The sequence below is a fragment of the Ascaphus truei genome, chromosome 4 (genome assembly GCF_040206685.1).
Source record: "Ascaphus truei isolate aAscTru1 chromosome 4, aAscTru1.hap1, whole genome shotgun sequence".
Lineage (NCBI taxonomy): Eukaryota > Metazoa > Chordata > Amphibia > Anura > Ascaphidae > Ascaphus > Ascaphus truei.
The window spans coordinates 212,417,677-212,428,134 of NC_134486.1; the positions used below are offsets into that span (position 1 = coordinate 212,417,677).

General features: G+C 45.4%; 1 non-coding gene across 1 annotated transcript; it reads right to left on the reverse strand.

Moving 5' to 3' along the window:
- Nucleotides 1-8,441: 8,441 nt before the first annotated feature.
- On the reverse strand, nucleotides 8,442-8,544 carry LOC142494083 (U6 spliceosomal RNA). Its single transcript, XR_012801319.1, has one exon. It is a non-coding gene; the product is annotated as a U6 spliceosomal RNA (small nuclear RNA).
- Between the last annotated feature and the right edge of the window lie 1,914 nt (nucleotides 8,545-10,458).

The following is a 10,458-nucleotide window of genomic DNA, read 5'->3' on the forward strand; positions in this document are numbered from 1 at the left end:
CAATTGATGAAATTGTGTATAGTGTAACGTTTGTGTGGACTGTGGGAAAAGACATGCCGAGCAGGTTTCATGAATTAACACATGTTACAATGGTTGCATCTGAAGGATCCTTTGGTCAAAAAACGGTCTGAATCTTTAACCGGCGTTGATACCACGCTAGGGGATAGGAATGTAGCCAATGTCTTGGCTCTTCTGTATACAAATTTTGGACCCTTATCTGTATATTCCCGAAGAATTGGGTCCATCCTTAATAATTCCCAATGTTTATGCCTGCCTCGAATCCTCCAACGTCGGGATTATTTCTGATTTGGGCCGCCAAGGGCTCTATGCACATTGCAAATAGTAGGGGGGATAACGGGCACACCTGTCTAGTGCCACTTCTAATTTTGAAGAGGTCCGACGGAAATCCCTGGTAGACTACTTTGGCAGCCGGACCTTGGTACAGTTACAGGATTGCGTTGATCACCCGCGCCCCCAGCCCAAACTCTCCAAGCGTGGCCCTCAAGTACGGCCAGTCAATCCTGTCGAAGGCTTTTTCAGCATCCAGACTCAACATCATAACTGGGATCTTACGTGTATTGGCTATATATATCAGATCAATAATCCGTCGAGTGTTATCTGCGGCTTGTCGACCCTTAATGAACCTGAATTGATCTGGATGTATGAGTCTGGGCAGGATGTGACTTAATCTATTGGCCAGTAATTTAGCATACATTTTGATATCGGTGTTAATGAGTGAAATGGGCCTGTAGCTTGAACAGTCTTATGGGTCTTTCCCAGGCTTATATATTACTGAGATGGACGCTTGGAGCATCTGTTCCGGGAACGCAGCCCCCTCTAGCACTGCATTGAACATTCTGAGGAGGTGAGGCCCCAGGAGCTCAATGTATTTTTTATAATAAAGGTTGGAGAACCCGTCAGGTCCAGGTGCTTTTGAAGGTTTGAGGTTCTGAATAACCTGGGTAAGCTCCTCTGTAGTAAAGTTAACCCCTAAAATTTCCCTCTCCGAACCACTCAATCTTGGTAGTTGTGAGCCCTTCAGGAAATCCCTGATGGCTCTTTTTGTTTTACCATTATGTGCCACTTTTCCCCCGTTATAAAGATCCTCATTAAAGCTCCTGAATTCCTCCACTATAAGTTTTGGGTTAGCTGCTGTGGCCCCGGTTTTTAGCCGTAGCTCCCGTATATTATAATTTGGGTGCCTATTTCTCAATTTGTAGCCAGCAAGGTATCTGGTTTGTTTGATTTTTCATAGAATAGCCTCTTGGACCAACTCAGTGTGTTATCTGCCTGGGAGGTTAAGACTAGATTAAGCTCGATTCTAGTGTTTTGAATTTCTTTGAGAAGAGCCGGACCATGACCCCACTTATGTGTGAGTAGCAGTTCCCTAAGCTTAAATTGCAAGGTGACAATTTTCTCGTTCCTTTCCCTTTTTGCCGCCAACTTAATTAGAGTCCCTCTCAGGGTCGCTTTGTGTGCTTCCCATAAAACTGAATGGGACTGTACACTACCAGTATTAATTTGGAAGAATTGATCTATTTCCTTGCCAATTATCTGTTCGAACTCTGGGACCTTCAATAATGCCTCATTAAGTTTCCAATTTGCTCCCGGCCTGTCCAGAACTTTTTGAGTACACCTTAGCTCTATGGGTGCATGATCCGACCATGAAATATCATGGATCCCTGAGTGGGGGATCTTCGGGACCAGTCTGCTAGAGACGAAGTAATCGATTCTGCTGTAGGTGGAATGGGGGTGGGAGAAGAAAGTATAGTCCCTTTCTAACGGGTGCATCTCCCTCCAAATGTCTACCAGTTAACAATCCGACAGTCCTTCCTGCAAGGCTTCTATATAACTTCTCTTGTTGGGTTTGTGGGGGCCTGACCTATCCATTTTCGGATTGACCGCTACATTAAAATCTCCTGCTAGAATTATATCTCCACTAGCAACTGATCTCAGCGTATTAAAGAACTTCTTAATGAAAGAAGGGTCTTGCTCGCAAGGGGCATACAACGTAGCCAACGTTATTGGCTGAGCTTGAATGGTTCCTACGATGACGAGGAACCTGCCATCCCCATCTCTCTTAACCACCTCTTCTATAAAGGGGAGATTATTATGGAGCAGGATAGCCACCCCTCTCTTTTTTTCATTCCTTGCGGAGGAAAGATAAAACCTTTTAAAACTCATCCCAAAATTTGGGGGCGCTTTTATTGCTGAAGTGCGTTAGCACCACATCTGCCTGCTTACGCTTGTAGTCCGCTATAGCCACTCTGCGTTTTCCCGGGCTATTTAAACCCTTAGTATTGTGGGATACCATAATCAACGACATTGAGTGTCGTTTTTTTTGCTACTACATTTTATACCTCTACTGTAGACCTGTTGTACCCGGGATCCCCCCGGCCTAATTACCTCGACCGGGACCAGAATCCGCACCACAGGGGGAGGGGAGGGGTGGGAGAGGAAAGGAAGGGAAGGAAAAAAACAAAACAATTGAGGGGCCGAGGCTGACTGTGGTCAGCAGCGGTCCCTTAGCCCAAGGGCCTACCCTATGCCCTGGAAGGCCCAGGAGGGGCCTCCCTAACCCCGACCACCGTCGGTGGGTGGGTGCCTGAGGGACTTGTCTGTGCATGGAGGTGAGACCCCGCCGTGCACAGTTCGAGACGCAGGCAGCCGACCCTGGTGGTCCCTAGACCGGCACCCTCCCTTAAATAATGCTATGGAAATTTTACTTAATCAAACTATGTACCAAAATAAACCAGTGTGGGTATAATACTTGACCTATATACAGTGAAACTAAACATGTCTTAACCATCATCCCCAGCCATCTGTTCACCTCACCCCTTCGTTCTCGGTGAAAACTTAATTTCTGCGGCAGAGTTCCATTTGGGCAGCCCCCCCCCCCCCCCCTCAGAGGCCCATCTCATTCTGAGTTTCTGCCCCTCTGGTTACGCATTACCCTGTTTTGTCTGCTCTGTTAGCCTACTTCAAGCTAGGTTCCAGTCCGTTGATCCCTTCTCCCCTCCAGATGATTGCTTTGTTTATTATGTCCACCCTCCCCCCCAGCTCCCCACCCCTTCTCCCCCTGCCACCCAATACCAGCCTCCTTGACTCCATGGAGGGGACTCTGCTTCCTTGTGGCCTCGGATCATTGTGCGAGAAGTCCCTGGGCCCGGATCAGCGGCGGTACGCAGCGATAACCATCTCGTCAACCTCCCCTTTCAGCAGGGCAGCCTAGATTCCCCCTTTTGACTTCCCCGAGGACCTCGACTGCAGGCAAGTGGAGAGAAATGTTATACGTCCGGCTCGGCACGAATAGGGAGGATCACCTCAATTCTTGTCCTCGTAATTACATTCTTACCCTCCCAATCATAAAATAATCTTATCACTACCTCAGCCCCATCCATCCTACAAGAGGGATGCCACTCTCTCTGCCTCCACCTGGGCGTTCTCTCATCCCTTTCCCAGCCATACCTCTTCACGGGTGCCTCTCTCTCTTTCTTTCTCCATATTTTCCACATTCTCTCTCTCTTTCTCTCTCCACATTCTCTCCCCCCTCCCGTTCTTCCCCCTTCTTTCACTCCCCCCCGCTCCGCCCCTCCGCCTTCTGCTTCCCTCCCCCCCCATTCTCTCCCCTCCCCCCCATTCTCACTCCCCCCTGCATTCTCTCCCCCCCCTCTCTCCCTCCCCCCTCTATCTCCCTCCCCCCTCTCTCTCCCCCCCCTCCCCCCTTATGAGTGGGCAACTTATGTGATATTGATGAAGCCGCTGTGACTCCTCCTGCCTCCGATGGTTTCCTTCTCTCCCCGCCGTCGTGCCTCCTGCTCCCCTCTGCGCCCCCCTCTGAGGAGCAATGTAGACCTGCCGGGCCCAATGCTCCTGCCTGCCCTCCTGCCACCAGGGGGCTCCCTCAGCCAATCCGTCTTCGAAAGTCCATGATGCCGCCATGCCGTCTCCCGCCACCAGGGGTCTCCCTCAGTCCGTTCTCTTGCTGTAACTAAGATGGCCGTGCTTCGTCTTCCCACCACCAGGGACCTCTTCTCCTGACTTCTTCCCCAAGTGGTGTTAAAATGGCCGCGCCGCTCTCTTCCCGCCACTAGAGGGGATCAGCTACCCACCGTCTGCATCTTATGAAGTTTTGAGCTGGGGAAGGCTCCTTTAAATCCTGGCTTGGGGATGATTGGCATCGGAAAGACAGTTAAACACTGTGTTTGCTCCCTGACGGCTCCACACGCTGCTAAGACGTCTCCGGAGCTGGAACCTCTGCTGGACGCTGCTGCTCAGGACCCAGGGAAGAGACAGGTAAGCCAATTTTTTTCAGGAACTCTGCAGCCCCGTCCAGGTGTTTCAAGGTGAAAGCCACGCCATTATTTATGACCATCAAGCCAAATGGAAATAGCCATCTATAGCGGAACCCATTGCCACGCAGGACTCTGGTAATGGCTGACAGGGCTCTCCTTTTGGTCAGGGTTTGCGGGGCCAGGTCCTGGAACACCTGTAGTTTCACTCCCTCAAACTCCAGGGCCTTGGTCGCTCTAGCAATCTGGCAAATACTTTCTTTTATTTTAAAATAATGTAGCCTAATGATGATGTCCCTCGGCGGGTCACCCTGTTGGGGACGAGACCGCAGAGCACGGTGACATCTGTCAAACTGTAGCTCTGCTTCAGTTTTATCTGGCAACATATTCTGGAGCCAGTTTGAGGTGAATTCCTCTGGGTCCGACACCGACTCCGGTACCCCCTGCAGGCGTATGTTATTGCGCCAGTCTCGGTTTTCGGAATCCTCCTGCCTATCCTGCATGTCCGTGATCATTTTATAGAGTTGGGCCGTGGATTTCTCATTTTTTTGTATTGAGCTAGCATGTGCGTCCACTTTAATTTCGAGTGTGTTTGTTCTTCCCCTATACTGTCAATGTCTTTCCTGAGCTCCCATATCTCTTTCTGAAAGAAGGTCTTAATTTCTGAGCAGAACGCTTTCATGTCTTTTCTTGTGACCCAGTCTTGGTCTGTGACCTCCGCTCTGCTCGCGGGTCTGCTCGTGGACCTTTCACTCTCTGTGTCTGAGCCCGCCATTTGACTGCTGTCTTCCCCTCCACTTACTTGTGTCGGCTCTCCTTTTTGGAAATAATCGGTCACCACGTAGGTTCTTTTACGTGATACCGCTCTCTTTGGCATCCTTGGGAGCTCCGGTTACTGAATCTCCGCTTGTCGCTGCGATTTACTGTTTTTTGTGCTTTTTATTGATTAATAATCGTGCCGGTAGGGACGGAGCCTCTTACTTAGGCATCCATACACCTAGCCGCCGCGCATGCGCCTATATTCTCTTTATTTTATGGTATTTTTTAGCCCTATTCGGTTTGAATGTATTGTATCAACTGTTTGTAAATACAAGTTGTGATTATCTTGGGAGCGCCCCCAGTTACCCAATTCCATTGCATCCTTTTTTCCCCGTCTGGTGGCAGCACCCTCCTTGTATTTCCTTTTGGTGTGACCTATACTTCACTCATGGAGGAAGTGGAGGTCACAATGCAGAGTCTAATATTGACAATATTTTCACTAGAAGGCTGAAAAGAAGTAATAACTTTGAGAGTAGAATGAAAGCTGCTGAGACGGCACAATTGGGTGAGACAGAGATTATAAATAATGAGTTTGATAAACTTGATAAACTCATTAAAAAGGAAACAAAAAAAATGTGGGATCTTGCATATTTAGAAAGATATCTGGCAGATAAACGTGTGCCAAGAGGTTTAAGAGTGTTTAAAAAAACATAATTTGACTTATCAGAGATAGAGTTTAATGTGGCTTGGGAGGGCATCCTTGATACCTGTTCCTATGATTTAATCAGGCTTTTAATTAAACATCATAAAATGACCCTTAAAGAAATTGACGAAGAGGTCAATGTGATCAAGAATAAACTTGAAACAATGAAAGATAAACCAACTTTTATTAATAGAGACAAAATGCTGACTGACGACATTGATAATTTGGAGAAAAACATCTTAGAAATTAAAAATAAAAAATATAAAAGGGATGAGGAAGACTATTTAGAAGGGACACACAAAAATGGCAAAAAGTGTCATTTGTACCCCCTACTACACCGAGAGATAAGATTCAGAATATTAACACCTTCGAGTCAAAGAATAAGGGTTATGAAAATAGAGAAAAAAAGTACTATACCTCTAATGACAATGTTGTCTATGATAAACCAAGAACGGATTCCCGTAAAGAAATTAGGAATATAGATTTTAGAACAAGAGAAAGATATGTGTCACCGAGGAGAATGGTGTCAAAACATCATAATCCACCACGGGACAGTTACGAGAATCATTGTTGGAGGAATGACAACAAAAGTTATCCTAGAAGAGACACCAACCAAGTGAGAGAGAGAGATAGGGGATATGAAAAATCCCATCGTAACGACCATTGGAGAGGCAAAGCACGCACTCAATCTCATAGAGAATATCATGAAAATGTTAGGAATCCGATTTCTCAGCGCCGTCCACGCAACACACAGAAAACCCTCAGGGAGACTCAGGGCGCACGACGCAACCCCCGCCTACCTGCCTCCACGGGCTGTCAGCTCCTCCATCACCGCAGGGTCGCTCCCCTCGGCGGTCCCGCTGCTCCCCCTCCTTCTCAGTGGGAGGCGCGGTCCCTCCGTCCCGCGCGCACACGTACATCCTCCTCCAACACTGGTCGCGTGCACACGCAGCTTACAGACCACACGCCCAGCATCTTCTCTTCAGCTTCCACTCCTGCTGTAAGGCTCCGCCCCCGTATGCCACGCGGGCGTACTCAGAGTACTACCAGTGCTCACCTGGTTGTATCAGCCGCACCAATCCGGAAAGGCTCCCTGCAGTCCTCCTGATCCGCCCCCATCCCTGATTGGTCGGCTCAGCCTTATCAGGCATCCCTGAGCCCTCACTCATCGCTCAACATAGTTTCTGTATGGAAGTTGTTTGGGGTTCTCTTGGTGATTCTACAGGTTCTGACACGGCTCGTACGACTACCCCCTTTGGCTCCTGACCTCGGCTCTCCTCGGACTACGTTTTTTCTGGCATCCCACGATCACGGCTTGGACTTCGATCCTCCTCATCTCTCCGCTCCCTGATCTCAGCAAGGCAACTACTATTCTACTTCTACGCCTGGTACAGGCAAGTATTGTCTACCTTACATACATCTGGCCTGGCAACGCTTAACACCACACTCCGGACACGCTCCCTTTGCTACGGGTGCATGTATTCCTACTTCCCCCTTCAGCACCGGCGTAACAGAAATAGAGACAGAGAAAGAGCTAGGTCCTCTATTGAGAGAAGGAGAGATAGAAGAGAAAGCAATAAAAGCCTGCCTAGGGAAAAGCACGCTCAGAACCACCATTCAGTTTTTTTTAGTGCGGACCCCTCCATCAATCCCTCAGTTTATAACAAAGAATCGGTTCGCCCCTCTACAAATGAGAGGGGACAACGAACCATTACCAACAAGGCCCAGAAGAAGACCTCTAGAGGGACCAGAGGAGGGAGAAGGGCATGTACAAAGGAAAAGACACATGACGTAAATAACATTTTTAATCTTAGTAAGAAAGTACTGAGCAAAAGTGAATGCAGTCTCATTTCAAAGGGACTGAAATTTGCTCCAGCAGTAGTCTCAAATGGTTTTAGTCTGTTTATAGACTCCAGTAAATATATTAGACAGTTAACAATAAAGACATTATTTTTAAACAATGATACACCAAGTAGGGAGGTTTTGATGAATACCAACCCCCCCCCCCCCCCCACAGACATTTTTAAACATTCAATTTTAAAGCCCAAATCTAAGTTTTACCCTAGCTGGTGCAAGGGCCACAACATCGAAACTTTCCAACAGAAAATTCAGGAAGATTTTAATAAACTTACAACATCAAACAAGAGCAAAGTGAAAGACAACCTGACAATTAAAGAAAAGGCTTCTCTTAGAGAACTAACAGAAGATAAATCCTTGGTTTTCAAACAAGCCGATAAGGGGGGAGGAGTATTGGTCCTCGATGTTGATGATTATGTTAAGGAGGCCAATAGGATCCTGTCGGATTCTAGCACATATGAGTGTCTATTGTCAGACCCTACCAAACAGTTTATGATTGATTTCTCTATTTTACTTGAGAGGAAAAGACACAGGCATTCTTAACCAGAAGGAGTATGACTATCTAAATACTAAACATCATATTATGTCTATATTCTATTACCTGCCGAAAATACATAAGAGTCTCACGACTCCACCACGCAGACCCATTATCTCTGGGATAGGATCTCTTACCTCGTGCCTATCGGAATATGTGGATTTATTTCCGTATGTCGCAGGGATGAGATCCTATCTCAAAGATATTTATTTTATTTATTTATAAAATATTTTACCAGGAAGTAATACATTGAGAGTTACCTCTCATTTTCAAGTATGTCCTGGGCACAGAGTTAAAAAATATGGAACGCTTCACGAATTTGCTGGTCATCCTTGCGCAGGGGCCATGCTAATCTTCACTGTATCGTTCCAATTTTAGTATATGTGCTGCTGAAGCGAGCCGACACAAGTTTTGAATATGTTAGAAGAAATCGACTGGCAGCCGGGTTATTTGATGTGTACTTGTGATGTCACATCACTTCATACTTCTATTGACCATAGTGATAGCTTTCATGCCATCAAAAGGATCTTAAGGGAAGATTAAGGAATTCAGGAGGAACAGCGGTCATTCTTGACCTTAATGTGTTCAATTTTGATGGCACTTATTCTTGCAAAAATGTGGTACCGCCATGGGGCCAAGGTTTGCGCCAAGTTACGCAAATCTATTCATGAATGTTTGGGAACAGGACTTCATCTGGTCAACCCATACATTTGGCACAGACCTGGCCCTGTGGCGTAGGTACACAGATGACATATTTTTCATCTGGCAGGGATGAAACTTGCACTCTTTTTAGAGTATATTAATAGTAACACAAGAAAACTTGTCTTCACTTCACAGAGTAGTGCAGTATTAGTTGACTTTCTTGATTTAACAATATATATAGACGATAACACAATTAAGACCAAGACTTTCTTTAAACAGGTGGACCGCAACAACTATTTGCTTAGGAATAGTTATCACCACCAAAGATGGTTGGATAATATTCCACCCGGTCAATTTAGACGAGTGAGACGCAATTGTACAGACGAAAAGACATTTAGACAACAGTCAGAAGTTTTAAAAGATAGGTTTTTAAAGATTAATTTAAAAAAAGAAACATTCGACAGTGCAATAGAGAAAACCAGTGAGATAAGGAGGGAAGACATACTTAAAACAAAGGTTAAGGATTGTGATAATACTTTTGAGGTCCCCTTTATCACTAAGTTCAACCAAGACCATGGCAAAATAACAGCAATACTCAATAAACACTGGCATCTCCTGCAGAGTGATGCTGTTCTGAAACATCACCTGCCTGATCGACCAAGAATAATTTTTAAACGTGCGAACAACGTTAAAACACAATTAGTACCTAGCCATTTTAAGTCAGAGAAGCTACAAAAGAACCAGACCTGGCTGCCAAAGCCTAAAGGCTTTTTCAAATGCTTGTCTTGTAAAGCCTGTACACAGGGTTCTAGCAAAAGGCTTGTGTTTAGGTCCAAGGTAACAGGAGATGTTTTTAAGACAAGGGTTTTTATTAATTGTCGGTCAGAATATGTTGTATATTTGCTGTGTTGTCCATGTGGTCTCCAGTATGTGGGACGTACCAGTCGCCCACTGAGGGTCTGCATACTGGAGCACATGGGCAACATAAGAAGAAAATTATTGACGCACAGTGTGTCGAATCACTTTGCACAGAAGCACAATAGTGAACCCTCAGGCCTAATTTATAGAGGCATTGAACACGCCCCAGCAAACTGTCGAGGTGGGGATAGAATGACCAAATTGGCCCAACGGGAGACTTTTACATCGGGATCTTCACATTAAAAACTATGATACCCCAAGGGTTAAATGCAGACATAGATTTGGGAGCTTTTATTGAGTAACTAAAATGTCATCATAGGGGTTTGTCTATTCATGGTTTATTTATGGTTTTAACATTTCTTTTCATGTTTTTTTATCTCTTTTAGTACACCGGATGTATGATTAGTGTTTTATTTAGTGTTTGCATTTTGCCTTATGATCACTTGGTGGTCCATATAGGTTACATTTTCCTCATATAGACTTTATCCCTATATAATTTGTGATGGTGATTATAATACATTTGTTGGATACAATTAAAAGTGTTAGTCCATATACGAATAGCCGGCTAAACTTTTATATTTCTGTGTAGGAAAGATTTTTGTTGAACTAATGACCCCTAAACAACTTAATATGTGTGACTTTCTGTATAGAATATGTCCATATTGTGTGAGGTTTTAAAAGACTGTATTATATCATGTATTTTGTATTTGTATAAACACTTTGTGTCATTTGTTAAAATATATTTATTGTCA